The sequence below is a fragment of the Ciconia boyciana genome, chromosome 3, assembly GCF_034638445.1.
Source record: "Ciconia boyciana chromosome 3, ASM3463844v1, whole genome shotgun sequence".
NCBI classification, from domain to species: domain Eukaryota; kingdom Metazoa; phylum Chordata; class Aves; order Ciconiiformes; family Ciconiidae; genus Ciconia; species Ciconia boyciana.
The window spans coordinates 29,472,787-29,499,266 of record NC_132936.1 but is presented as its reverse complement, the minus strand read 5'-3'; the positions used below and the strand labels follow the sequence as shown (position 1 = coordinate 29,499,266).

General features: G+C 50.0%; 1 protein-coding gene across 2 annotated transcripts in view; it reads left to right on the top strand.

Moving 5' to 3' along the window:
- The window catches only part of KHDRBS2 (KH RNA binding domain containing, signal transduction associated 2), a 439,124-nt gene that overhangs the window by 67,455 nt on the left and 345,189 nt on the right, over window positions 1-26,480 (top strand). The window lies entirely within an intron of this gene.

Sequence of the window (26,480 nt, the reverse complement as noted above, 5' to 3'; positions counted from 1 at the left end):
TGTGGCCTCTACAATGAAAACAACTCCTAAGGCAAGGTGACAAGCCTGTGAAAAACATGCATCTTGTTTGCTGCAATATCAGTCTGTAATACCACTCTAGGATGAGTTTTAATTCCTTGTGTCAAATAACCTGGTGTAATGAAATTGCATTACCTGGTGCTAACGTGTTTTCTTTCCTATGAATACAAGTTCTCTTGCTTGAAATTTTCTTTAGAAAAGTTGCCATAGAGAATCCTATTTCCAGGCAGGATTCAGGTTTCCTGAATTTTGTTGAATTGTTTGTAGATACCTGGTTTATATTCAATCATAAGAATGGCCCTAATCTTGCCTCAGTTGCCAAGTGCTCTTTTCTGCATAAATAAATGGTAGCCAAGAACACTCAGAGTCACTTAACTAAAACTAATATGTAGTTGCTAAACCTATTGGTTACAATTAGCACTTGTTCCTACTTCTGGGGTGAATAATGGGCTAGTTTCTGCATCCTTATGTTACGGCCATTTCATTAAACTGAACAAGTATGGTACATTGGCCCAAACATTGGCACCTTGTTAGCATGCTCCCTGTCATGCCTGCAGATCAGTATTTTATCAGTTAATACTTAGATATGGCTTGAAGAGTAGTATGGATGAGGAAGACCTAAAGAGTGTGGTGTGGGCATGAGTGTGTTCTAACCAATTCATTGAAAATTCTGCAGAAAAACCCACAGGAGACATTATACAGTAAAATCTCTACAGATTATTAAAATATCTTAAATTTTACTCATTTTCACCACTTCAGCTTCTTCAGTTTTCACTGCACATTTATAAGTGTGTGAATTTATGTTGCTGCATGAACCATGTATTTTTAGATTTTGCTGACAATTTCTCCTGAAGAGGCAGTGCAGGAAGGTAGATCATCTTTGAGTGTACGCTACTGATCCTTTGGAGCAAGGATCTATTTGTACAGACTTCAAAGTGGAGGCCCAGAGCAAAGATAGGCTCTCCAGTGGGTTTGTGAGTGAAGGCTTACATGCCTTTCTGCTGTTAGATATCACTAGTTTAGTCCTTCAATTAAATATCAATTTATCCAAAAGGTATTATTTGTAGTTGTTGCTCTCAGTCTGAAATAAGGTAAATTAAGATCTACTGCAACAGAAGTAGATCAGTATTCTTCCACTGTGATAGGAAACAGTGTGATCTTTTGGATGAATTGTGAAATCCTGATAACTTTTAGTGAATCTCTGAACATCATTAAACTTGACATTTGTTAGAAACAAATTTTAATGCATATGTTGGCTATATAGTATTAATGAGCACCTGGATGCAACTTTTCTGTAAATTAACTCTTTTGTGATGAAGCAATGGAATGTTTAAGAGATTAGGTCATTGTAGAGAGCGAGATATGGTATGTATGAACATATATGCCAGCACTGAATCTTTGGTTTCCTTCTTTTGTGCTTTTTTGCCAGTTATGAATAAAAAGTACATTTATTTTATATATAACTATTCATTTTATATAGGAGTATGTGTACACACACAGAGTATTTTCCTGTCTGTATAGCAGTCAGAGCCAATCTTTTGTATTTGCTCACAGAGGCACATCAGGAAGCACAGGTCATATTCTGAGACACACTAAATCTCTTCCACCTCTCAGCAATTCCTCACATTTACTTGGGGTTTCATCATCTCTTCCCCAGTGAACTTCAGTTTTCCTGTCAGTCTTTCAGCTATAGTCGACTTTCTGAGCCCAAGATCACATCCTAAATAGAAACTAGTGTTTTGAAGGTTTGTAGACTCCTTTTGGATACTTTGATAATTGTGTGAGCAGAGGTTATTAGCTCATTAGTGGCATTGCTAACTGGAAAACCAAGAGAGGTCAGTGAGAAGCCTGAACTCCAAGCAAAATTTTATACTAGTTCTTAACTTCAGTTAAGTGGCATCTTTTCATAATTTTCAATACTGTGTACTTCCAGGTGTCAGTCTTATTCTGTAGCTGTTCCATCTCACAGTACAGAAAAACCCTAAAAACGCTAAGAGCAGCAAAAAAACCCAAAAATAAAAAAAAATTGCCTGCTGTTCATTTCTCTCTCTTGCTCTCAGGACAGAATAGCAGACATCTTTATCACTAATAAGTTCTAGGACTGAAGAGAGAAAAAGAAAGTATTTCCTCCTTTCCAGAAACTGTGAAGAGACAGAAAAGCTTCCTTTTTGCTAGTTGCTCCAGCTACGCAGAGCCACCCTCTCAAGAATACCATCAGCTTTCAGATAGTCAGGGATAGGTAATGAATATCTCACTGGGGGACTTACCGGTGACTTTATTGATCAATTCATCTTTCACCCCTACTTATCTGTTCCACACCACAATATGTAACACAGCATTGATGTTTTCTCTTCGGATTAATCCAGGAGAGCACTTCAGCATGTCTTAAATTGCCTTATTGAATGGACTTTAACACAGTAGAAGCTACAAAAATCTTTGTTGACAAAGAACTATATTCTTCTTCTTAGACATCATAGCAATGAAGTTTTCTAGGATGTTAAATTCAAGGACATCTAGAGATATGTTCAGAAATAAATACACTCTTGATGTTTTTTGTGGTTTTTGCTTCCTTTTGTTCTGGTCTGAGTAAATCTTCATGCTCTCTACTTCCTCTTTTTATGAGTAGTCTCATTCTCAGATGACAGAAAACCAAAATTAAATAAAAAATACTTTGGCAACTTTCAAGTTTGCCTTTAATCTAACTGGTGGCATATTCATAATACTATCTAAGCTGCTCTGAAGGTAAGAGGTAAGGTAAGAAGGGAGAACTGTACTGAGTTCAGCTACTTAGTGAACTGCACGCCATAGTTCTAGCAATACAACAGCGGCCAACACCAAACTTTCATCACAGCCTGTGCAGGCTAACTCCCCAAAGAATACATTGGACTTCAAAGACACTTTTGAAAGAACCTTAGTCTTTAAAATCTTACCCGGTGGCTTGCTTCCTTTTTAACAATTTGATAAAAAAATTATTTAATTAATGTGTAATTGCTCAGTCCTTTTAATAACAATGTTCTCCCAAAAGCAACAAAAAAATATCTTGTAGCTAACATTGCTGTGACTCTTCAATTTTATCAACAACCGTATTTAGTAGGCCATTGCACTCAAAATGCATCCCAGATCTTTTCTTTATACTGCACGTGCTGATGCTGAGCTTTAATGATTGCTGTTTGTTATTTTTACTGAGGAGAGAGACTCCACCAATTTGCTATAGTAAATTTCATAATAAATACTAATTTTTTTGTCATTACAATTGGTATATATCTAGAATTACATGGAATAGTGTATTGAGGAATCACTTGGCAATCAAACTAGAATTACATGGAACAGTGTATTGAGAAACTGCTTGGCAATCAGGCTTAAAATTCTCCCTAGAAAGCTGTGTGTCTGAGCAGACGATGTTCATAAATTTAGCAAGAACTGGTATTTCCACTTGAGAACTTTTCTAATTATTTAACACTATTATCTTTATAGCTTTTCTAATCTATATTGATCTAGGCATAGATCAGTAGATAGATACATTAGCTAATTGTGTTTCTACTGATACTATAATTTGGAGAGGAAACAACCCCTTTGGCATACCTCTGCAAGTTGCTGAGAGGTCTACGAATAGAGTCAAAATAGTAATCGGGCAGTAAAAATCACTTGCCTATATAGAGAGGAGGACAGGAAATATAAGTTCAGTTTTACTCAGTCTTTGCTCACTTTCATTTTCTCCTTATTTGTGTTCTTGTTAATTATTTTTGGTTTTTAATCAGTTAAAAATACAAAGTTCTTTAGACCTTTAATTTCTTTTCTACCTGTATTATTACATTTTGTTAAAAATGTTTCCTAAGGATACAGGGCTTATGCGATCATGCTGTTTCTATGTACTTTTCTAACTTTATCTGCAATACCATTTAAATCTTTTGGATGAGTTCAAGCAAATCTTACAGACAAGTATAGATCTGAGAGGTATTGAATTTATAGGATTATAGGATAGTTCAGGTGTAAAGGAACCTCAGGAGGTCTCTAGTCCAACCTCTGCTCAAAGCAGGGTCAGCTGTGGGGTCAGACTAGGTCATTCAGGGATTATCCAGGTAGGTCTTGAAAGCCCCTAAAGGAAGAGATGGCACATAATCTCTGGGCAACCTGCAGCACTGCTGGGCTGTCCTCATGGTGAGAAAATTTTCCCTTATACCCAGTCCAAACCTTTCTTGTTTCACCTTTTCCCTGTTGTCTCTCATCCCCGTGTTACATACCATGATGAAGAGCCTGATTCCGTCTTTCCATAGGCACTGGGGAGCTGCTGTTAGGTCCCCCAAAGGTGTCTCTTATCCACAATAAACAGGTCCAGTTCCCTCAGCTACTCCTCACAGGGCATGTGCTCCAGCCCCAACCATCTTGGGTGGCCTCTGCTGAACTCGCTCCACTTTATCAATGTCTTTCCTGTTCTGGGAAAGAGGGCGGCAAATCTGGACCCAGCATTCTAGATAAGGTCTAAAGAGTACTGACTAAAGGGTGTGGTCAGATCCCTACATTTCCTCTGTTTTGTAAAATAGGCAACCTGATAGAGGATAATGGTTGTTAGGACCAACAGTGAAAAAAGCCTGCGGTATGAATGAAACTTTTAATAGACACTGCATTTTTAGATGTGCCCAACTTGAAAAGACCTTCAGTAGGACATCTTACCTTATGCGACATCATGGAATCTTGTCATAAGAGCAAAATCTCTAAAAGACATGATTTTATCAATATGGATGCTTTCAGTAGTTCCACAATGTAATTACACATTGTATGTAAAAGTAATTTTTTTGTTTGTTTTCAATTTGTAACATGACAAATTGATGCTTTCCCCTCCTGAGAAACAGTGAAGACCCATTTTCTGCTCCTTCACATACCATTCCTGATTTTACGGGGGTGTCTCATTCCTTTTTGACTTGTCTTTTAGAATTCTTTCCCAACATTATTTTAATAGCCCGTTTTCTTGCTTGAGAGCCAAGGTAGTTCAGCTTGAGTTAATACAGTTACAAAGTTTCTGGTGATTTTGAGTGTAGACAAATCCAGTTTGTATCTGTCTACAATAGATAACATAGACATGTAGATTTGACCAGCAGTTTTTTTACACGTATTAAATTCATCACTGGCAGAGGTATTGCCTTACTTGAGTCTGTTGTAATAGGAATTACTCCTTTATCCTCCCTGAATCATCTCAACTAGCTGTGTGAGTTAATGAGTATGTGTACATATAGTGGAGGAATGTTGTTAATAGATGCATGCGTTCCTGGGTGAATGCAGTGAGCCACTGGCTACTTTTTCAGAGTTTGTGGCTGATTGTGCTGTCCTGATAACCCCTCCCAACTCCTATCAGACACTGAGTGTTTTTACTTTTAAGTTACCTATCCTTAGGGGTTTGGATGTCCTTTTCATGACTGGAAACTTCTTAGGATGTTCCATTCTCATGAATTAACTTTAATTTGTCCAACTGTTTTTATTGAGCCATATGTGGTGTTTTTTTTCCCTTTCAGAATCCAATAGCACTGCTTTCAATTAAAACGGAAATCCCTTAGAAAGAAAATGAGCCTTCATGTTAATTTTTAGTATTTGCTATTTTAAAAATATGCTTGGATTTTGTGTGATTTAAACATCATTGTAGGCATTCAAGGTTCCAACTGTATAATTTTTCAATGATCTCTAATTAAAAAAGCTCTTTTTGAGATACAGATGTCAGTGATTTAGCAATTGTTATTTTTTATTGGTATTGGATTATTCTTTCTCTTTAAGTTCAAACATTCTTCCATTCACCTAACTAAAAGCACATGCAGAAAAAGCGTACTTCTCAGAGTACTAGATAACCTTGCTATGCGTAATACTACATACAGGAAAGAGGTTGGTGATAGTCCCATTCTGGAAATCACTCCCATTAATGGAAACAGATCATTCTTGAAAAGGGCCTGACCTTATAACAGCAGCTCATGTTTCTTTAATAAAGTAATGCCAGTACTGCAAACACAAGAATGAGGAAAGCCAGATAGGTAAGGTGCAAGGTATGCTTGCAGAATTCCTTTAAGTGGGAGGCAAATGTTGTCAGCAGAAAGGGATGTGTAGATTTCATTTTTTGGTAGGTTGGACAGGCTGACAAATACAACATTATTTTTTGATGAGTTTTGACATGACTCTACATGTAGCAAAAGGATGTTTTTACTGTGGGATGCCTAATATTAATGGAAAAATTATGTTCATGACAGAAGTTTTGTAAGAGGTGTCAAGTACTTAAAGTGAACTATAATTAACATGATTTTATTGGCACTGTAATAGTAAAGCAGATAGTTTTGAAAACGTAAGAGCTACTCATTCAGCTATTCCATTTTATGCTAAATCAGTAAAGAGCAGAAAAAGAAGCTATTCCCCTCAAAAAAATCTTAAATGGGCAGACAATGTTTCCAGAATTTTACATATCGAAGTCTGGAGAGAGCTGAAGATCAATTTTCATAGGGCAGAATATGCCTAAAAAGATGTTAGAATTGCCTTTAGTCTCTGATGCTTCTCTAGTGGTGACCTCTTTTGCATGACTGTGATATGCATGTTCTTTTCCAATTAAGAGGGATGAGATAAATGTGTATTATACAGAAGCAAGTGCAAGAGTACTGTGTTACTGATGAAAGGCGAGAATGAAGCGTGCTTGGGGATTGACAAGTACTGTAGGAGGTAATTGAATAGCTCTCTGTCTCCATGCTTTAATTCAGTTAGCTCAGAGCAAAAGTGGGTGGAAAATGTGTGAAGCTTCTTCCCCAGGAGTGCCTTCTTTTCTCTTCTTGCCTAAGATCATTGACAGTGAAAATGAGTTGCTTCTGTTTGTCCACGCTGGAAGAATGCTGCTGATTAAGGAGCTTCTTTTTCCATTGTTCTCAAAATCCTATACTAACTGGGGCAGTCAGTAAACACAAAATGTTTAATGGTTGCATTCATAAAAATAAACATGTACTTTAAAAATCTAAAGGTATTGGTTATGTTTTCATAGTGTTCTTTACATGTGACCGTAGTATTCAGAGCTGGTCAGCAGGTCACAAGTTATAACTAATGCAACATGGTACACGTCAGTGCTGTGAGCGACCCAGTCGGAAGCCTGACCCTGATCCGAATTCCTTCATGGCAGCAGCATGCTCCTTCTAATCTGTGGCGGTCCTAGTCATGGAGTGCCAAAAGATAATACAGTTTGTCTTGGTCCAGTAATTAATTTACTGTACCACCTCTGTCTTTTGAGAAAGCTCGTTTTCCCACCAGTCATACTTGCAAGTAACGATGTTCTTGGTACACCATTGTTTTTCAATGACTGTGGTAGTCTTTGGACATGGTGTGAAGAATCTGGAGCATGTACTCCCCCTGAGGGCATTAGACATGAGGCTCTGTGCAGAGCATACCACGGGGGCAAATCTCTCTAGGAAGGCTTTGGGGGTTACTTTAAAAGTCTCTCAGGAGGAAGGAGAAGAAAATAAGCTTTTCAAAGGCCTGCTACCAGCCATTAAATTTGGACGGGCATTATAGGCGGTCCCTTTGCGATAGGGCAGGGTGATTGTAAATTGACTTCACTTATCACTGCCACCTGGGGAGAATGGTGGTAAGTAACAGGAAGAGTTATTCTGGGAGATATTTGGGGTAAACTGCGAGAAAACAAGTGGTGTGCAAGGACAAGAGGTTTTCTAATAAGTCCTTGGTGTCGTTGGTACCAGGGCAGAAAGGAGAAAAAGTGAGAAGATCCTCAGTTGATCATAGTGTGGAAATGCAATACAAGGAGAAAAGGCACACCCATACAAAACGTTCAGTACAACGTTCTATAGACAAGTGGACCATAGAAGAGCATGAGAAATCCAGCACCCGGGTTTCTATCCTGTTATCATCGTAACCCTAAAAGGCCTTGCAAGCGTCCCATTAGGCTTTGAGACGTGTTTTATAACAGAGAATAGACCCTTGGCCCCAAGGTTCACGGCTGGGTTTGACATTATTTTTGCAATTGTTAGTAGGAGCAGTTTTGGTGTAAAGCAGTGTCATTTCTGACACTAGTAGCAGGGCGTACAGTAGTACCCTTCTTGGTAGGGTGTGCTACCAGGCCCTGTGCCTGGCAGGGCTGCGGGACCTCCGGCGGGATCGGCTCCTTGTCGCCTGCCGTTGCCTGGAGGAAAGCTGGCCTCCCCGCTGACGGCGCTCTCTTCTCCCGGAATAAGCTGGGACTTGCCATTCTGGGCTTAGAGCTCGCCGCTCATCGCGATGTCTTCTCCTTTGGTGGTCCCGCTGTGTTTGGCGCCATGTGGTGCGGGACCTCCGGCGGGATCGGCTCCTTGTCGCCTGCCGTTCCCTGGAGGAAAGCTGGCCTCCCCGCTGACGGCGCGCTCTTCTCCCGGAATAAGCTGGGACTTGCCATTCCGGGCTTAGAGCTCGCCCCTCGTCGCGATGTCTCCTCCTTTGGTGGTCCCGCTGTGTTTGGCGCCATGTGCTGCGGGACCTCCGCCGGGATCGGCTCCTTGTCGCCTGCCGTTCCCTGGAGGAAGGCTGGCCTTCCCGCTGACGGCGCTCTCTTCTCCCGGAATAAGCTGGGACTTGCCATTCCGGGCTTAGAGCTCGCCCCTCGTCGCGATGTCTCCTCCTATGGTGTTCCCGCTGAGTTTGGCGCCATGTGCTGCGGGACCTCCGCCGGGATCGGCTCCTTGTCGCCTGGCGTTCCCTGAAGGCAACCCGGCCTCCCTGCCGATGGCGCTCGCTCCTCCCCGAGGAGGCAGGGACATCCCGTTCAGGCCTTGGAGCTCGGCCCTCGTCACGAGCAGTGTCCTGAGCCCTGCTCTGCTGCCGTCTCCTGCTGCTCGAGGGGTCGTAGCCCTGGGCGTGTTGAACCCTGCTGTGGCCATTGTGGTGCCGCCTCGGGGGCCTGCTTCGGCCCCTCTCTGGGGCCCTGGGGTGGCCACCGCCGCGGTCTCTGCTGGAAGAGCCACGGTGCTGGCGGCCTGAGGAATGAGACCGCCTCCTTTCCGCAGAGCGAGGCCGAGATGTCCCTCCTCGAGCGTGGCTGGCGGAGCTGCTGTGCTGCACGATGGAGTACACCTCATACTTGTTGGCTCCCACCTTGCGGTAGATGTGGTGGAAAGACGCCCAGCAGATTGGGCACACAGCTCTTCTGCGGGTCCACTCCGATATGCAGGAAAAACAGAAGCTGTGCCTGCACCAGCTCACGGAGGCTTGGTCGTTAATGGTGTCCAGGCAGATTGGGCACATTAGGTCCTCAGACGCATCCCGGGGCGCAGCCTGGGGCACCTGGCTGGTGCTGGCAGCAGGGGAAGAGGTGCCCTCTTCTGCCAAGTCCTCCTCCAACGCCATCTCACGCTGCAAACAAAGGAGATACAAAGCTCATGACCTGCCCTGGAGACTCAGCCTGCAGGAGGCAGCAAAGCTGTGGAAGTTGAGCGCTAAAGAGTTGCCCGCTCTGCCTCGGGGCTGTGCTTGTGCTGCCACAAACGCCAGGGTCCATCCCGGGGCAGATGAGTGACAGCAGGGGTGCCTTTGCATGTTCCTGCTCTCAGGGCAGGGTGGCGACTGACCTCTGCGACACGTGAAGGCAGGAGAGCGATTCCTGGCCTCTCAGCAATGGCAGGCCGAGCCTGGGGGCACAGCAGGTCGGGAGCAGCGCCCCGGGCCCTGCCGGTGTCCGTGTCCGGCAGATCCTCTCTGTGCCCTCAGAAGGGAGCCCGCGGGATGGGGGTCCTTCGTCCCCCCACCTGCAGACGTGTGTCCCCGAAGGATGAGGACAGCACTGTGGCCCTTCAGGGCTGCCCCACGGCCCTAAAGGACTGATGTCACGGGGGCCACAGTGACTCTCTGGTGACGTCACAAGGCTTGCAGGGGCCTCACCCAGAAGACACAAGCCCCAGCCTCGGGGAACAAAAATTCCCCGGATAGCTCATCTGGCAAGACTGCCCCGCTGTCGAGCAGAACCCCGTTGCCGTATTTTTCATATGAATTTTGGACACCAGGTTTCACTGTTCATATCCAGCACTACATTCTGTTTTAGAAATAAACCATCTCAAGGCATTTCTTACTCTTTGGCCGACTTTGCAGGTCGAGGGAGGTGGTCCTTCCCCTCTGCTTAGCACTGGTGAGGCCACAGCTGGAGTACCGTGTCCAGTGCTGGGCTCCCCAGCACAGGAGAGAGACGGCCATACTGGAGAGAGTCCCACAGAGGTCCCCAAGGATGGTGAAGGGACTGGAGCATCGCTCCTCTGAGGACGGGCTGAGAGAGCTGCCTCCGGGCTGTTGAGCCTGGAGAAGAGAAGGCTCCGGGGGGGGTGTTTGTCAGCATGTGTCAATACCTGAAGGGAGGGTGCAAAGAAGACAGAGCCAGGCTCTTTTCAGGGGTGCCCAGTGACAATGGGCACAAACGGCAAGGCAGGAGCTTCCCTGTGAACATCAGGAAACCCTTTTTACTGTGAGGGTGACCGAGCACTGGCACGGGTTGGCCAGGGAGCTTGTGGAGTCTCCGTCCTTGGAGATACTCAAAAGCTGTCTGGCTGTGGTCCTGGGCCACCGTCTCTCGGTGGTTCTGCTTGAGCAGGGAGGTTGGACCAGATGACCTCCGGAGGTCCCTTCCCCACCTCAACCGTTCTGTGATGCTGTGACTCAAAGCACACTTGTGCAAGTTGAGAAAGCACATCTGCGTTGCCTGACGTGGGAAGATTTGAACGTTTCTATATGCTGATGAAGATTCAGGTTTGCCTCATGGGAGTCTATCGTCCATGAGGCCGCCCCCTCTTATTTTGTTTTCCTTCAGGGGACTTGTGAGTGACTGCACAGAAAACAAAACAAAAGCATGAGGGCTGCCATGAGGTAAACATTGGAGTGGAACCAATGGGAGTCCCACAGGTAGTCTCACTCTTGGTAAATGCGCAATCTCTTGTTCACATACTGGTAATGTCTGAAAAGCCCAGCTGAAGTAGGCTTCTGAGCAAAGACTTGAGCAAAGACTCCACTTTTATTCCAAAACTTCCATGTCCTCTCAGTCAAAAAGAAAGCGCAAGACTGGGAAGGGGGAAGAGTCGAGGGGGCTGGTGGAAGTTTGGAAGGGGAGCGGTTTGTCCTGAGCTGTAGTTGCCCTCCGTCTTGCCTACCGAGCATGCAGACTTCTAAGTATCTTCAGCACCTCCTCAGGAGAAATAGCATTTAAGGCCAATAGCGCCCTGGCTTGTATCAGGAATAGTGTGGCCAGCAGGACTAGGGAAGTGATTGTCGCCCTGTACTCGGCACTGGTGAGGCCGCACGTGGAATGCTGTGTTCCGTTTTGGGCCCCTCACTACAAGAAAGACATTGAGGTGCTGGAGCGTGTCCAAAGAAGGGCAACGAAGCTGGTGAAGAGTCTAGAGCACAAGTCTTATGAGGAGCGGCTGAGGGAACTGGGGTTCTTTAGGCCGGAGAAGAGGAGGCTGAGGGGAGACCTTATCGCTCTCTGCAAGTACCCGAAAGGAGGTTGTAGCGAGGTGGGTGTGGGGCTCTTCTCCCAGGTAACAAGCGATGGGACAAGAGGAGACGGCCTCAAGTTGCGCCAGGGGAGGTTTACGTTGGACGTTAGGAAAACCGTCTTCACCGAAAGGGTTCTCAAGCGTTGGAACAGGCTGCCGGGGGAAATGGTTGAGTCACCATCCCTGGAGGTATTTAAAAGACGCGTAGCTGTGGCGCTTAGGGACATGGTTTAGTGGTGGACTTGGCGGTGCTAGGTTAACGGTTGGGCTCGATGATCTTAAGGGTCTTTTCCAACCTAAATGATTCTATGATTCTAGCTGTGTACAAACAGATACATTTTCCTCACTTGCCTGTGAGAACTACCTTGCTTACTAGTGAGAAATTCATTCCTTCATTTCATTCCAATACTTACTGCACATGCAGGAAGTATTTTGTTCTTTTGTTCACCTTTGTCTCCCCCCTCTGCACCCCCATAGCACAAACCTTTGTATAACTGCGTTGGAGCTATCTTAAAAGAGCTTCCTATCTATTAAACCTGCCTGAACGAAGTATTTTACTGCAGAATATTGCTTTGTGAGCTCGTGCTTAATTGATGCTTGCTCCCACTGAATGCAACATACCGCATTTTTTCCCAGGTATGTTAAAGTGTTTTATAAAAATGAAACTCTTCCCACCAGTCTTACTCGCAAGTAACGATGTTCTTGGTACACCATTGTTTTTCAATGACTGTGATAGTCTTTGGACATGGTGTGAAGAATCTGGAGCATGTACTCCCCCTGAGGGCATTAGACATGAGGCTCTGTGCAGAGCATACCACGGGGGCAAATCTCTCTAGGAAGGCTTTGGGGGTTACTTTAAAAGTCTCTCAGGAGGAAGGAGAAGAAAATAAGCTTTTTCAAAGGCCTGCTACCAGCCATTAAATTTGGAGGGGCATTATAGGCAGTCCCTTTGCGATAGGGCAGGGTGATTGTAAATTGACTTCACTTATCAGTGCCACCTGGGGAGAATGGTGGTAAGTAACAGGAAGAGTTATTCTGGGAGATATTTGGGGTAAACTGCGAGAAAACAAGTGGTGTGCAAGGACAAGAGGTTTTCTAATAAGTCCTTGGTGTCGTTGGTACCAGGGCAGAAAGGAGAAAAAGTGAGAAGATCCTCAGTTGATCATAGTGTGGAAATGCAATACAAGGAGAAAAGGCACACCCATACAAAACGTTCAGTACAACGTTCTATAGACAAGTGGACCATAGAAGAGCATGAGAAATCCAGCACCCGGGTTTCTATCCTGTTATCATCGTAACCCTAAAAGGCCTTGCAAGCGTCCCGTTAGGCTTTGAGACGTGTTTTATAACGGAGAATAGACCCTTGGCCCCAAGGTTCACGGCTGGGTTTGACATTATTTTTGCAATTGTTAGTAGGAGCAGTTTTGGTGTAAAGCAGTGTCATTTCTGACACTAGTAGCAGGGCGTACAGTAGTACCCTTCTTGGTAGGGTGTGCTACCAGGCCCTGTGCCTGGCAGGGCTGCGGGACCTCCGGCGGGATCGGCTCCTTGTCGCCTGCCGTTGCCTGGAGGAAAGCTGGCCTCCCCGCTGACGGCGCTCTCTTCTCCCGGAATAAGCTGGGACTTGCCATTCCGGGCTTAGAGCTCGCCCCTCGTCGCGATGTCTTCTCCTTTGGTGGTCCCGCTGTGTTTGGCGCCATGTGGTGCGGGACCTCCGCCGGGATCGGCTCCTTGTCGCCTGGCGTTCCCTGAAGGCAACCCGGCCTCCCTGCCGATGGCGCTCGCTCCTCCCCGAGGAGGCAGGGACATCCCGTTCAGGCCTTGGAGCTCGGCCCTCGTCACGAGCAGAGTCCTGAGCCCTGCTCTGCTGCCGTCTCCTGCTGCTCGAGGGGTCGTAGCCCTGGGCGTGTTGAACCCTGCTGTGGCCATTGTGGTGCCGCCTCGGGGGCTTGCTTCGGCCCCTCTCTGGGGCCCTGGCGTGGCCACCGCCGCGGTCTCTGCTGGAAGAGCCACGGTTCTGGCGGCCTGAGGAATGAGACCGCCTCCTTTCCGCAGAGTGAGGCCGAGATGTCCCTCCTCGAGCGTGGCTGGCGGAGCTGCTGTGCTGCACGATGGAGTACACCTCATACTTGTTGGCTCCCACCTTGCGGTAGATGTGGTGGAAAGACGCCCAGCAGATTGGGCACACAGCTCTTCTGCGGGTCCACTCCGATATGCAGGAAAAACAGAAGCTGTGCCTGCACCAGCTCACGGAGGTTTGGTCGTTAATGGTGTCCAGGCAGATTGGGCACATTAGGTCCTCAGACGCATCCCGGGGCGCAGCCTGGGGCACCTGGCTGGTGCTGGCAGCAGGGGAAGAGGTGCCCTCTTCTGCCAAGTCCTCCTCCAACGCCATCTCACGCTGCAAACAAAGGAGATACAAAGCTCATGACCTGCCCTGGAGACTCAGCCTGCAGGAGGCAGCAAAGCTGTGGAAGTTGAGCGCTAAAGAGTTGCCCGCTCTGCCTCGGGGCTGTGCTTGTGCTGCCACAAACGCCAGGGTCCATCCCGGGGCAGATGAGTGACAGCAGGGGTGCCTTTGCATGTTCCTGCTCTCAGGGCAGGGTGGCGACTGACCTCTGCGACACGTGAAGGCAGGAGAGCGATTCCTGGCCTCTCAGCAATGGCAGGCCGAGCCTGGGGGCGCAGCAGGTCGGGAGCAGCGCCCCGGGCCCTGCCGGTGTCCGTGTCCGGCAGATCCTCTCTGTGCCCTCAGAAGGGAGCCCGCGGGATGGGGGTCCTTCGTCCCCCCACCTGCAGACGTGTGTCCCCGAAGGATGAGGACAGCACTGTGGCCCTTCAGGGCTGCCCCACGCCCCTAAAGGACTGATGTCACGGGGGCCACAGTGACTCTCTGGTGACGTCACAAGGCTTGCAGGGGCCTCACCCAGAAGACACAAGCCCCAGCCTCGGGGAACAAAAATTCCCCGGATAGCTCATCTGGCAAGACTGCCCCGCTGTCGAGCAGAACCCCGTTGCCGTATTTTTCATATGAATTTTGGACACCAGGTTTCACTGTTCATATCCAGCACTACATTCTGTTTTAGAAATAAACCATCTCAAGGCATTTCTTACTCTTTGGCCGACTTTGCAGGTCGAGGGAGGTGGTCCTTCCCCTCTGCTTAGCACTGGTGAGGCCACAGCTGGAGTACCGTGTCCAGTGCTGGGCTCCCCAGCACAGGAGAGAGACGGCCATACTGGAGAGAGTCCCACAGAGGTCCCCAAGGATGGTGAAGGGACTGGAGCATCGCTCCTCTGAGGACGGGCTGAGAGAGCTGCCTCCGGGCTGTTGAGCCTGGAGAAGAGAAGGCTCCGGGGGGGGTGTTTGTCAGCATGTGTCAATACCTGAAGGGAGGGTGCAAAGAAGACAGAGCCAGGCTCTTTTCAGGGGTGCCCAGTGACAATGGGCACAAACGGCAAGGCAGGAGCTTCCCTGTGAACATCAGGAAACCCTTTTTTACTGTGAGGGTGACCGAGCACTGGCACGGGTTGGCCAGGGAGCTTGTGGAGTCTCCGTCCTTGGAGATACTCAAAAGCTGTCTGGCTGTGGTCCTGGGCCACCGTCTCTCGGTGGTTCTGCTTGAGCAGGGGAGGTTGGACCAGATGACCTCCGGAGGTCCCTTCCCCACCTCAACCGTTCTGTGATGCTGTGACTCAAAGCACACTTGTGCAAGTTGAGAAAGCACATCTGCGTTGCCTGACGTGGGAAGATTTGAACGTTTCTATATGCTGATGAAGATTCAGGTTTGCCTCATGGGAGTCTATCGTCCATGAGGCCGCCCCCTCTTATTTTGTTTTCCTTCAGGGGACTTGTGAGTGACTGCACAGAAAACAAAACAAAAGCATGAGGGCTGCCATGAGGTAAACATTGGAGTGGAACCAATGGGAGTCCCACAGGTAGTCTCACTCTTGGTAAATGCGCAATCTCTTGTTCACATACTGGTAATGTCTGAAAAGCCCAGCTGAAGTAGGCTTCTGAGCAAAGACTTGAGCAAAGACTCCACTTTTATTCCAAAACTTCCATGTCCTCTCAGTCAAAAAGAAAGCGCAAGACTGGGAAGGGGCAGGGGAGAGTCGAAGGGGCTGGTGGAAGTTTGGAAGGGGAGCGGTTTGTCCTGAGCTGTAGTTGCCCTCCGTCTTGCCTACCGAGCATGCAGACTTCTAAGTATCTTCAGCACCTCCTCAGGAGAAATAGCATTTAAGGCCAATAGCGCCCTGGCTTGTATCAGGAATAGTGTGGCCAGCAGGACTAGGGAAGTGATTGTCGCCCTGTACTCGGCACTGGTGAGGCCGCACGTGGAATGCTGTGTTCCGTTTTGGGCCCCTCACTACAAGAAAGACATTGAGGTGCTGGAGCGTGTCCAAAGAAGGGCAACGAAGCTGGTGAAGAGTCTAGAGCACAAGTCTTATGAGGAGCGGCTGAGGGAACTGGGGTTCTTTAGGCCGGAGAAGAGGAGGCTGAGGGGAGACCTTATCGCTCTCTGCAAGTACCCGAAAGGAGGTTGTAGCGAGGTGGGTGTGGGGCTCTTCTCCCAGGTAACAAGCGATGGGACAAGAGGAGACGGCCTCAAGTTGCGCCAGGGAGGTTTACGTTGGACGTTAGGAAAACCGTCTTCACCGAAAGGGTTCTCAAGCGTTGGAACAGGCTGCCGGGGGAAATGGTTGAGTCACCATCCCTGGAGGTATTTAAAAGACGCGTAGCTGTGGCGCTTAGGGACATGGTTTAGTGGTGGACTTGGCGGTGCTAGGTTAACGGTTGGGCTCGATGATCTTAAGGGTCTTTTCCAACCTAAATGATTCTATGATTCTAGCTGTGTACAAACAGATACATTTTCCTCACTTGCCTGTGAGAACTACCTTGCTTACTAGTGAGAAATTCATTCCTTCATTTCATTCCAATACTTACTGCACATGCAGGAAGTATTTTGTTCTTTGTCCACCTTTGTCTCCCCCCTCTGCACCCCCATAGCACAAACCTTTGTATAACTGCGTTGGAGCTATCTTAAAAGAGCTTCCTATCTATTAAACCTGCCTGAACGAAGTATTTTACTGCAGAATATTGCTTTGTGAGCTCGTGCTTAATTGATGCTTGCTCCCACTGAATGCAACATACCGCATTTTTTCCCAGGTATGTTAAAGTGTTTTATAAAAATGAAACTCTTCCCACCAGTCTTACTCGCAAGTAACGATGTTCTTGGTACACCATTGTTTTTCAATGACTGTGATAGTCTTTGGACATGGTGTGAAGAATCTGGAGCATGTACTCCCCCTGAGGGCATTAGACATGAGGCTCTGTGCAGAGCATACCACGGGGGCAAATCTCTCTAGGAAGGCTTTGGGGTTACTTTAAAAGTCTCTCAGGAGGAAGGAGAAGAAAATAAGCTTTTTCAAAGGCCTGCTACCAGCCATTAAATTTGGAGGGGCATTATAGGCAGTCCCTTTGCGATAGGGCAGGGTGATTGTAAATTGACTTCACTTATCAGTGCCACCTGGGGAGAATGGTGGTAAGTAACAGGAAGAGTTATTCTGGGAGATATTTGGGGTAAACTGCGAGAAAACAAGTGGTGTGCAAGGACAAGAGGTTTTCTAATAAGTCCTTGGTGTCGTTGGTACCAGGGCAGAAAGGAGAAAAAGTGAGAAGATCCTCAGTTGATCATAGTGTGGAAATGCAATACAAGGAGAAAAGGCACACCCATACAAAACGTTCAGTACAACGTTCTATAGACAAGTGGACCATAGAAGAGCATGAGAAATCCAGCACCCGGGTTTCTATCCTGTTATCATCGTAACCCTAAAAGGCCTTGCAAGCGTCCCGTTAGGCTTTGAGACGTGTTTTATAACGGAGAATAGACCCTTGGCCCCAAGGTTCACGGCTGGGTTTGACATTATTTTTGCAATTGTTAGTAGGAGCAGTTTTGGTGTAAAGCAGTGTCATTTCTGACACTAGTAGCAGGGCGTACAGTAGTACCCTTCTTGGTAGGGTGTGCTACCAGGCCCTGTGCCTGGCAGGGCTGCGGGACCTCCGGCGGGATCGGCTCCTTGTCGCCTGCCGTTGCCTGGAGGAAAGCTGGCCTCCCCGCTGACGGCGCTCTCTTCTCCCGGAATAAGCTGGGACTTGCCATTCTGGGCTTAGAGCTCGCCGCTCATCGCGATGTCTTCTCCTTTGGTGGTCCCGCTGTGTTCGGCGCCATGTGCTGCGGGACCTCCGGCGGGATCGGCTCCTTGTCGCCTGCCGTTCCCTGGAGGAAAGCTGGCCTCCCCGCTGACGGCGCGCTCTTCTCCCGGAATAAGCTGGGACTTGCCATTCCGGGCTTAGAGCTCGCCCCTCGTCGCGATGTCTCCTCCTTTGGTGGTCCCGCTGTGTTTGGCGCCATGTGGTGCGGGACCTCCGCCGGGATCGGCTCCTTGTCGCCTGCCGTTCCCTGGAGGAAGGCTGGCCTTCCCGCTGACGGCGCTCTCTTCTCCCGGAATAAGCTGGGACTTGCCATTCCGGGCTTAGAGCTCGCCCCTCGTCGCGATGTCTCCTCCTATGGTGTTCCCGCTGAGTTTGGCGCCATGTGGTGCGGGACCTCCGCCGGGATCGGCTCCTTGTCGCCTGGCGTTCCCTGAAGGCAACCCGGCCTCCCTGCCGATGGCGCTCGCTCCTCCCCGAGGAGGCAGGGACATCCCGTTCAGGCCTTGGAGCTCGGCCCTCGTCACGAGCAGTGTCCTGAGCCCTGCTCTGCTGCCGTCTCCTGCTGCTCGAGGGGTCGTAGCCCTGGGCGTGTTGAACCCTGCTGTGGCCATTGTGGTGCCGCCTCGGGGCCTGCTTCGGCCCCTCTCTGGGGCCCTGGCGTGGCCACCGCCGCGGTCTCTGCTGGAAGAGCCACGGTGCTGGCGGCCTGAGGAATGAGACCGCCTCCTTTCCGCAGAGCGAGGCCGAGATGTCCCTCCTCGAGCGTGGCTGGCGGAGCTGCTGTGCTGCACGATGGAGTACACCTCATACTTGTTGGCTCCCACCTTGCGGTAGATGTGGTGGAAAGACGCCCAGCAGATTGGGCACACAGCTCTTCTGCGGGTCCACTCCGATATGCAGGAAAAACAGAAGCTGTGCCTGCACCAGCTCACGGAGGTTTGGTCGTTAATGGTGTCCAGGCAGATTGGGCACATTAGGTCCTCAGACGCATCCCGGGCGCAGCCTGGGGCACCTGGCTGGTGCTGGCAGCAGGGGAAGAGGTGCCCTCTTCTGCCAAGTCCTCCTCCAACGCCATCTCACGCTGCAAACAAAGGAGATACAAAGCTCATGACCTGCCCTGGAGACTCAGCCTGCAGGAGGCAGCAAAGCTGTGGAAGTTGAGCGCTAAAGAGTTGCCCGCTCTGCCTCGGGGCTGTGCTTGTGCTGCCACAAACGCCAGGGTCCATCCCGGGGCAGATGAGTGACACCAGGGGTGCCTTTGCATGTTCCTGCTCTCAGGGCAGGGTGGCGACTGACCTCTGCGACACGTGAAGGCAGGAGAGCGATTCCTGGCCTCTCAGCAATGGCAGGCCGAGCCTGGGGGCACAGCAGGTCGGGAGCAGCGCCCCGGGCCCTGCCGGTGTCCGTGTCCGGCAGATCCTCTCTGTGCCCTCAGAAGGGAGCCCGCGGGATGGGGGTCCTTCGTCCCCCCACCTGCAGACGTGTGTCCCCGAAGGATGAGGACAGCACTGTGGCCCTTCAGGGCTGCCCCACGCCCTAAAGGACTGATGTCACGGGGGCCACAGTGACTCTCTGGTGACGTCACAAGGCTTGCAGGGGCCTCACCCAGAAGACACAAGCCCCAGCCTCGGGGAACAAAAATTCCCCAGATAGCTCATCTGGCAAGACTGCCCCGCTGTCGAGCAGAACCCCGTTGCCGTATTTTTCATATGAATTTTGGACACCAGGTTTCACTGTTCATATCCAGCACTACATTCTGTTTTAGAAATAAACCATCTCAAGGCATTTCTTACTCTTTGGCCGACTTTGCAGGTCGAGGGAGGTGGTCCTTCCCCTCTGCTTAGCACTGGTGAGGCCACAGCTGGAGTACCGTGTCCAGTGCTGGGCTCCCCAGCACAGGAGAGAGACGGCCATACTGGAGAGAGTCCCACAGAGGTCCCCAAGGATGGTGAAGGGACTGGAGCATCGCTCCTCTGAGGACGGGCTGAGAGAGCTGCCTCCGGGCTGTTGAGCCTGGAGAAGAGAAGGCTCCGGGGGGGGTGTTTGTCAGCATGTGTCAATACCTGAAGGGAGGGTGCAAAGAAGACAGAGCCAGGCTCTTTTCAGGGGTGCCCAGTGACAATGGGCACAAACGGCAAGGCAGGAGCTTCCCTGTGAACATCAGGAAACCCTTTTTTACTGTGAGGGTGACCGAGCACTGGCACGGGTTGGCCAGGGAGCTTGTGGAGTCTCCGTCCTTGGAGATACTCAAAAGCTGTCTGGCTGTGGTCCTGGGCCACCGTCTCTCGGTGGTTCTGCTTGAGCAGGGAGGTTGGACCAGATGACCTCCGGAGGTCCCTTCCCCACCTCAACCGTTCTGTGATGCTGTGACTCAAAGCACACTTGTGCAAGTTGAGAAAGCACATCTGCGTTGCCTGACGTGGGAAGATTTGAACGTTTCTATATGCTGATGAAGATTCAGGTTTGCCTCATGGGAGTCTATCGTCCATGAGGCCGCCCCCTCTTATTTTGTTTTCCTTCAGGGGACTTATGAGTGACTGCACAGAAAACAAAACAAAAGCATGAGGGCTGCCATGAGGTAAACATTGGAGTGGAACCAATGGGAGTCCCACAGGTAGTCTCACTCTTGGTAAATGCGCAATCTCTTGTTCACATACTGGTAATGTCTGAAAAGCCCAGCTGAAGTAGGCTTCTGAGCAAAGACTTGAGCAAAGACTCCACTTTTATTCCAAAACTTCCATGTCCTCTCAGTCAAAAGAAAGCGCAAGACTGGGAAGGGGGAAGAGTCGAAGGGGCTGGTGGAAGTTTGGAAGGGGAGCGGTTTGTCCTGAGCTGTAGTTGCCCTCCGTCTTGCCTACCGAGCATGCAGACTTCTAAGTATCTTCAGCACCTCCTCAGGAGAAATAGCATTTAAGGCCAATAGCGCCCTGGCTTGTATCAGGAATAGTGTGGCCAGCAGGACTAGGGAAGTGATTGTCGCCCTGTACTCGGCACTGGTGAGGCCGCACGTGGAATGCTGTGTTCCGTTTTGGGCCCCTCACTACAAGAAAGACATTGAGGTGCTGGAGCGTGTCCAAAGAAGGGCAACGAAGCTGGTGAAGAGTCTAGAGCACAAGTCTTATGAGGAGCGGCTGAGGGAACTGGGGTTCTTTAGCCCGGAGAAGAGGAGGCTGAGGGGAGACCTTATCGCTCTCTGCAAGTACCCGAAAGGAGGTTGTAGCGAGGTGGGTGTGGGGCTCTTCTCCCAGGTAACAAGCGATGGGACAAGAGGAGACGGCCTCAAGTTGCGCCAGGGGAGGTTTACGTTGGACGTTAGGAAAACCGTCTTCACCGAAAGGGTTCTCAAGCGTTGGAACAGGCTGCCGGGGGAAATGGTTGAGTCACCATCCCTGGAGGTATTTAAAAGACGCGTAGCTGTGGCGCTTAGGGACATGGTTTAGTGGTGGACTTGGCGGTGCTAGGTTAACGGTTGGGCTCGATGATCTTAAGGGTCTTTTCCAACCTAAATGATTCTATGATTCTAGCTGTGTACAAACAGATACATTTTCCTCACTTGCCTGTGAGAACTACCTTGCTTACTAGTGAGAAATTCATTCCTTCATTTCATTCCAATACTTACTGCACATGCAGGAAGTATTTTGTTCTTTTGTTCACCTTTGTCTCCCGCCTCTCGCGCCCCATAGCACAAACCTTTGTATAACTGCGTTGGAGCTATCTTAAAAGAGCTTCCTATCTATTAAACCTGCCTGAACGAAGTATTTTACTGCAGAATATTGCTTTGTGAGCTCGTGCTTAATTGATGCTTGCTCCCACTGAATGCAACATACCACATTTTTTCCCAGGTATGTTAAAGTGTTTTATAAAAATGAAACTCTTCCCACCAGTCTTACTCGCAAGTAACGATGTTCTTGGTACACCATTGTTTTTCAATGACTGTGGTAGTCTTTGGACATGGTGTGAAGAATCTGGAGCATGTACTCCCCCTGAGGGCATTAGACATGAGGCTCTGTGCAGAGCATACCACGGGGGCAAATCTCTCTAGGAAGGCTTTGGGGGTTACTTTAAAAGTCTCTCAGGAGGAAGGAGAAGAAAATAAGCTTTTTCAAAGGCCTGCTACCAGCCATTAAATTTGGAGGGGCATTATAGGCAGTCCCTTTGCGATAGGGCAGGGTGATTGTAAATTGACTTCACTTATCAGTGCCACCTGGGGAGAATGGTGGTAAGTAACAGGAAGAGTTATTCTGGGAGATATTTGGGGTAAACTGCGAGAAAACAAGTGGTGTGCAAGGACAAGAGGTTTTCTAATAAGTCCTTGGTGTCGTTGGTACCAGGGCAGAAAGGAGAAAAAGTGAGAAGATCCTCAGTTGATCATAGTGTGGAAATGCAATACAAGGAGAAAAGGCACACCCATACAAAACGTTCAGTACAACGTTCTATAGACAAGTGGACCATAGAAGAGCATGAGAAATCCAGCACCCGGGTTTCTATCCTGTTATCATCGTAACCCTAAAAGGCCTTGCAAGCGTCCCGTTAGGCTTTGAGACGTGTTTTATAACGGAGAATAGACCCTTGGCCCCAAGGTTCACGGCTGGGTTTGACATTATTTTTGCAATTGTTAGTAGGAGCAGTTTTGGTGTAAAGCAGTGTCATTTCTGACACTAGTAGCAGGGCGTACAGTAGTACCCTTCTTGGTAGGGTGTGCTACCAGGCCCTGTGCCTGGCAGGGCTGCGGGACCTCCGGCGGGATCGGCTCCTTGTCGCCTGCCGTTGCCTGGAGGAAAGCTGGCCTCCCCGCTGACGGCGCTCTCTTCTCCCGGAATAAGCTGGGACTTGCCATTCTGGGCTTAGAGCTCGCCGCTCATCGCGATGTCTTCTCCTTTGGTGGTCCCGCTGTGTTCGGCGCCATGTGCTGCGGGACCTCCGGCGGGATCGGCTCCTTGTCGCCTGCCGTTCCCTGGAGGAAAGCTGGCCTCCCCGCTGACGGCGCGCTCTTCTCCCGGAATAAGCTGGGACTTGCCATTCCGGGCTTAGAGCTCGCCCCTCGTCGCGATGTCTCCTCCTATGGTGTTCCCGCTGAGTTTGGCGCCATGTGCTGCGGGACCTCCGCCGGGATCGGCTCCTTGTCGCCTGGCGTTCCCTGAAGGCAACCCGGCCTCCCTGCCGATGGCGCTCGCTCCTCCCCGAGGAGGCAGGGACATCCCGTTCAGGCCTTGGAGCTCGGCCCTCGTCACGAGCAGTGTCCTGAGCCCTGCTCTGCTGCCGTCTCCTGCTGCTCGAGGGGTCGTAGCCCTGGGCGTGTTGAACCCTGCTGTGGCCATTGTGGTGCCGCCTCGGGGGCCTGCTTCGGCCCCTCTCTGGGGCCCTGGCGTGGCCACCGCCGCGGTCTCTGCTGGAAGAGCCACGGTGCTGGCGGCCTGAGGAATGAGACCGCCTCCTTTCCGCAGAGCGAGGCCGAGATGTCCCTCCTCGAGCGTGGCTGGCGGAGCTGCTGTGCTGCACGATGGAGTACACCTCATACTTGTTGGCTCCCACCTTGCGGTAGATGTGGTGGAAAGACGCCCAGCAGATTGGGCACACAGCTCTTCTGCGGGTCCACTCCGATATGCAGGAAAAACAGAAGCTGTGCCTGCACCAGCTCACGGAGGTTTGGTCGTTAATGGTGTCCAGGCAGATTGGGCACATTAGGTCCTCAGACGCATCCCGGGCGCAGCCTGGGGCACCTGGCTGGTGCTGGCAGCAGGGGAAGAGGTGCCCTCTTCTGCCAAGTCCTCCTCCAACGCCATCTCACGCTGCAAACAAAGGAGATACAAAGCTCATGACCTGCCCTGGAGACTCAGCCTGCAGGAGGCAGCAAAGCTGTGGAAGTTGAGCGCTAAAGAGTTGCCCGCTCTGCCTCGGGGCTGTGCTTGTGCTGCCACAAACGCCAGGGTCCATCCCGGGGCAGATGAGTGACACCAGGGGTGCCTTTGCATGTTCCTGCTCTCAGGGCAGGGTGGCGACTGACCTCTGCGACACGTGAAGGCAGGAGAGCGATTCCTGGCCTCTCAGCAATGGCAGGCCGAGCCTGGGGGCACAGCAGGTCGGGAGCAGCGCCCGGGCCCTGCCGGTGTCCGTGTCCGGCAGATCCTCTCTGTGCCCTCAGAAGGGAGCCCGCGGGATGGGGGTCCTTCGTCCCCCACCTGCAGACGTGTGTCCCCGAAGGATGAGGACAGCACTGTGGCCCTTCAGGGCTGCCCCACGCCCTAAAGGACTGATGTCACGGGGGCCACAGTGACTCTCTGGTGACGTCACAAGGCTTGCAGGGGCCTCACCCAGAAGACACAAGCCCCAGCCTCGGGGAACAAAAATTCCCCGGATAGCTCATCTGGCAAGACTGCCCCGCTGTCGAGCAGAACCCCGTTGCCGTATTTTTCATATGAATTTTGGACACCAGGTTTCACTGTTCATATCCAGCACTACATTCTGTTTTAGAAATAAACCATCTCAAGGCATTTCTTACTCTTTGGCCGACTTTGCAGGTCGAGGGAGGTGGTCCTTCCCCTCTGCTTAGCACTGGTGAGGCCACAGCTGGAGTACCGTGTCCAGTGCTGGGCTCCCCAGCACAGGAGAGAGACGGCCATACTGGAGAGAGTCCCACAGAGGTCCCCAAGGATGGTGAAGGGACTGGAGCATCGCTCCTCTGAGGACGGGCTGAGAGAGCTGCCTCCGGGCTGTTGAGCCTGGAGAAGAGAAGGCTCCGGGGGGGGTGTTTGTCAGCATGTGTCAATACCTGAAGGGAGGGTGCAAAGAAGACAGAGCCAGGCTCTTTTCAGGGGTGCCCAGTGACAATGGGCACAAACGGCAAGGCAGGAGCTTCCCTGTGAACATCAGGAAACCCTTTTTACTGTGAGGGTGACCGAGCACTGGCACGGGTTGGCCAGGGAGCTTGTGGAGTCTCCGTCCTTGGAGATACTCAAAAGCTGTCTGGCTGTGGTCCTGGGCCACCGTCTCTCGGTGGTTCTGCTTGAGCAGGGGAGGTTGGACCAGATGACCTCCGGAGGTCCCTTCCCCACCTCAACCGTTCTGTGATGCTGTGACTCAAAGCACACTTGTGCAAGTTGAGAAAGCACATCTGCGTTGCCTGACGTGGGAAGATTTGAACGTTTCTATATGCTGATGAAGATTCAGGTTTGCCTCATGGGAGTCTATCGTCCATGAGGCCGCCCCCTCTTATTTTGTTTTCCTTCAGGGGACTTATGAGTGACTGCACAGAAAACAAAACAAAAGCATGAGGGCTGCCATGAGGTAAACATTGGAGTGGAACCAATGGGAGTCCCACAGGTAGTCTCACTCTTGGTAAATGCGCAATCTCTTGTTCACATACTGGTAATGTCTGAAAAGCCCAGCTGAAGTAGGCTTCTGAGCAAAGACTTGAGCAAAGACTCCACTTTTATTCCAAAACTTCCATGTCCTCTCAGTCAAAAAGAAAGCGCAAGACTGGGAAGCGGGAGGGGAGAGTCGAAGGGGCTGGTGGAAGTTTGGAAGGGGAGCGGTTTGTCCTGAGCTGTAGTTGCCCTCCGTCTTGCCTACCGAGCATGCAGACTTCTAAGTATCTTCAGCACCTCCTCAGGAGAAATAGCATTTAAGGCCAATAGCGCCCTGGCTTGTATCAGGAATAGTGTGGCCAGCAGGACTAGGGAAGTGATTGTCGCCCTGTACTCGGCACTGGTGAGGCCGCACGTGGAATGCTGTGTTCCGTTTTGGGCCCCTCACTACAAGAAAGACATTGAGGTGCTGGAGCGTGTCCAAAGAAGGGCAACGAAGCTGGTGAAGAGTCTAGAGCACAAGTCTTATGAGGAGCGGCTGAGGGAACTGGGGTTCTTTAGCCCGGAGAAGAGGAGGCTGAGGGGAGACCTTATCGCTCTCTGCAAGTACCCGAAAGGAGGTTGTAGCGAGGTGGGTGTGGGGCTCTTCTCCCAAGTAACAAGCGATGGGACAAGAGGAGACGGCCTCAAGTTGCGCCAGGGGAGGTTTACGTTGGACGTTAGGAAAACCGTCTTCACCGAAAGGGTTCTCAAGCGTTGGAACAGGCTGCCGGGGGAAATGGTTGAGTCACCATCCCTGGAGGTATTTAAAAGACGCGTAGCTGTGGCGCTTAGGGACATGGTTTAGTGGTGGACTTGGCGGTGCTAGGTTAACGGTTGGGCTCGATGATCTTAAGGGTCTTTTCCAACCTAAATGATTCTATGATTCTAGCTGTGTACAAACAGATACATTTTCCTCACTTGCCTGTGAGAACTACCTTGCTTACTAGTGAGAAATTCATTCCTTCATTTCATTCCAATACTTACTGCACATGCAGGAAGTATTTTGTTCTTTTGTTCACCTTTGTCTCCCCCCTCTGCACCCCCGTAGCACAAACCTTTGTATAACTGCGTTGGAGCTATCTTAAAAGAGCTTCCTATCTATTAAACCTGCCTGAACGAAGTATTTTACTGCAGAATATTGCTTTGTGAGCTCGTGCTTAATTGATGCTTGCTCCCACTGAATGCAACATACCACATTTTTTCCCAGGTATGTTAAAGTGTTTTATAAAAATGAAACTCTTCCCACCAGTCTTACTCGCAAGTAACGATGTTCTTGGTACACCATTGTTTTTCAATGACTGTGGTAGTCTTTGGACATGGTGTGAAGAATCTGGAGCATGTACTCCACGTGAGGGCATTAGACATGAGGCTCTGTGCAGAGCATACCACGGGGGCAAATCTCTCTAGGAAGGCTTTGGGGGTTAC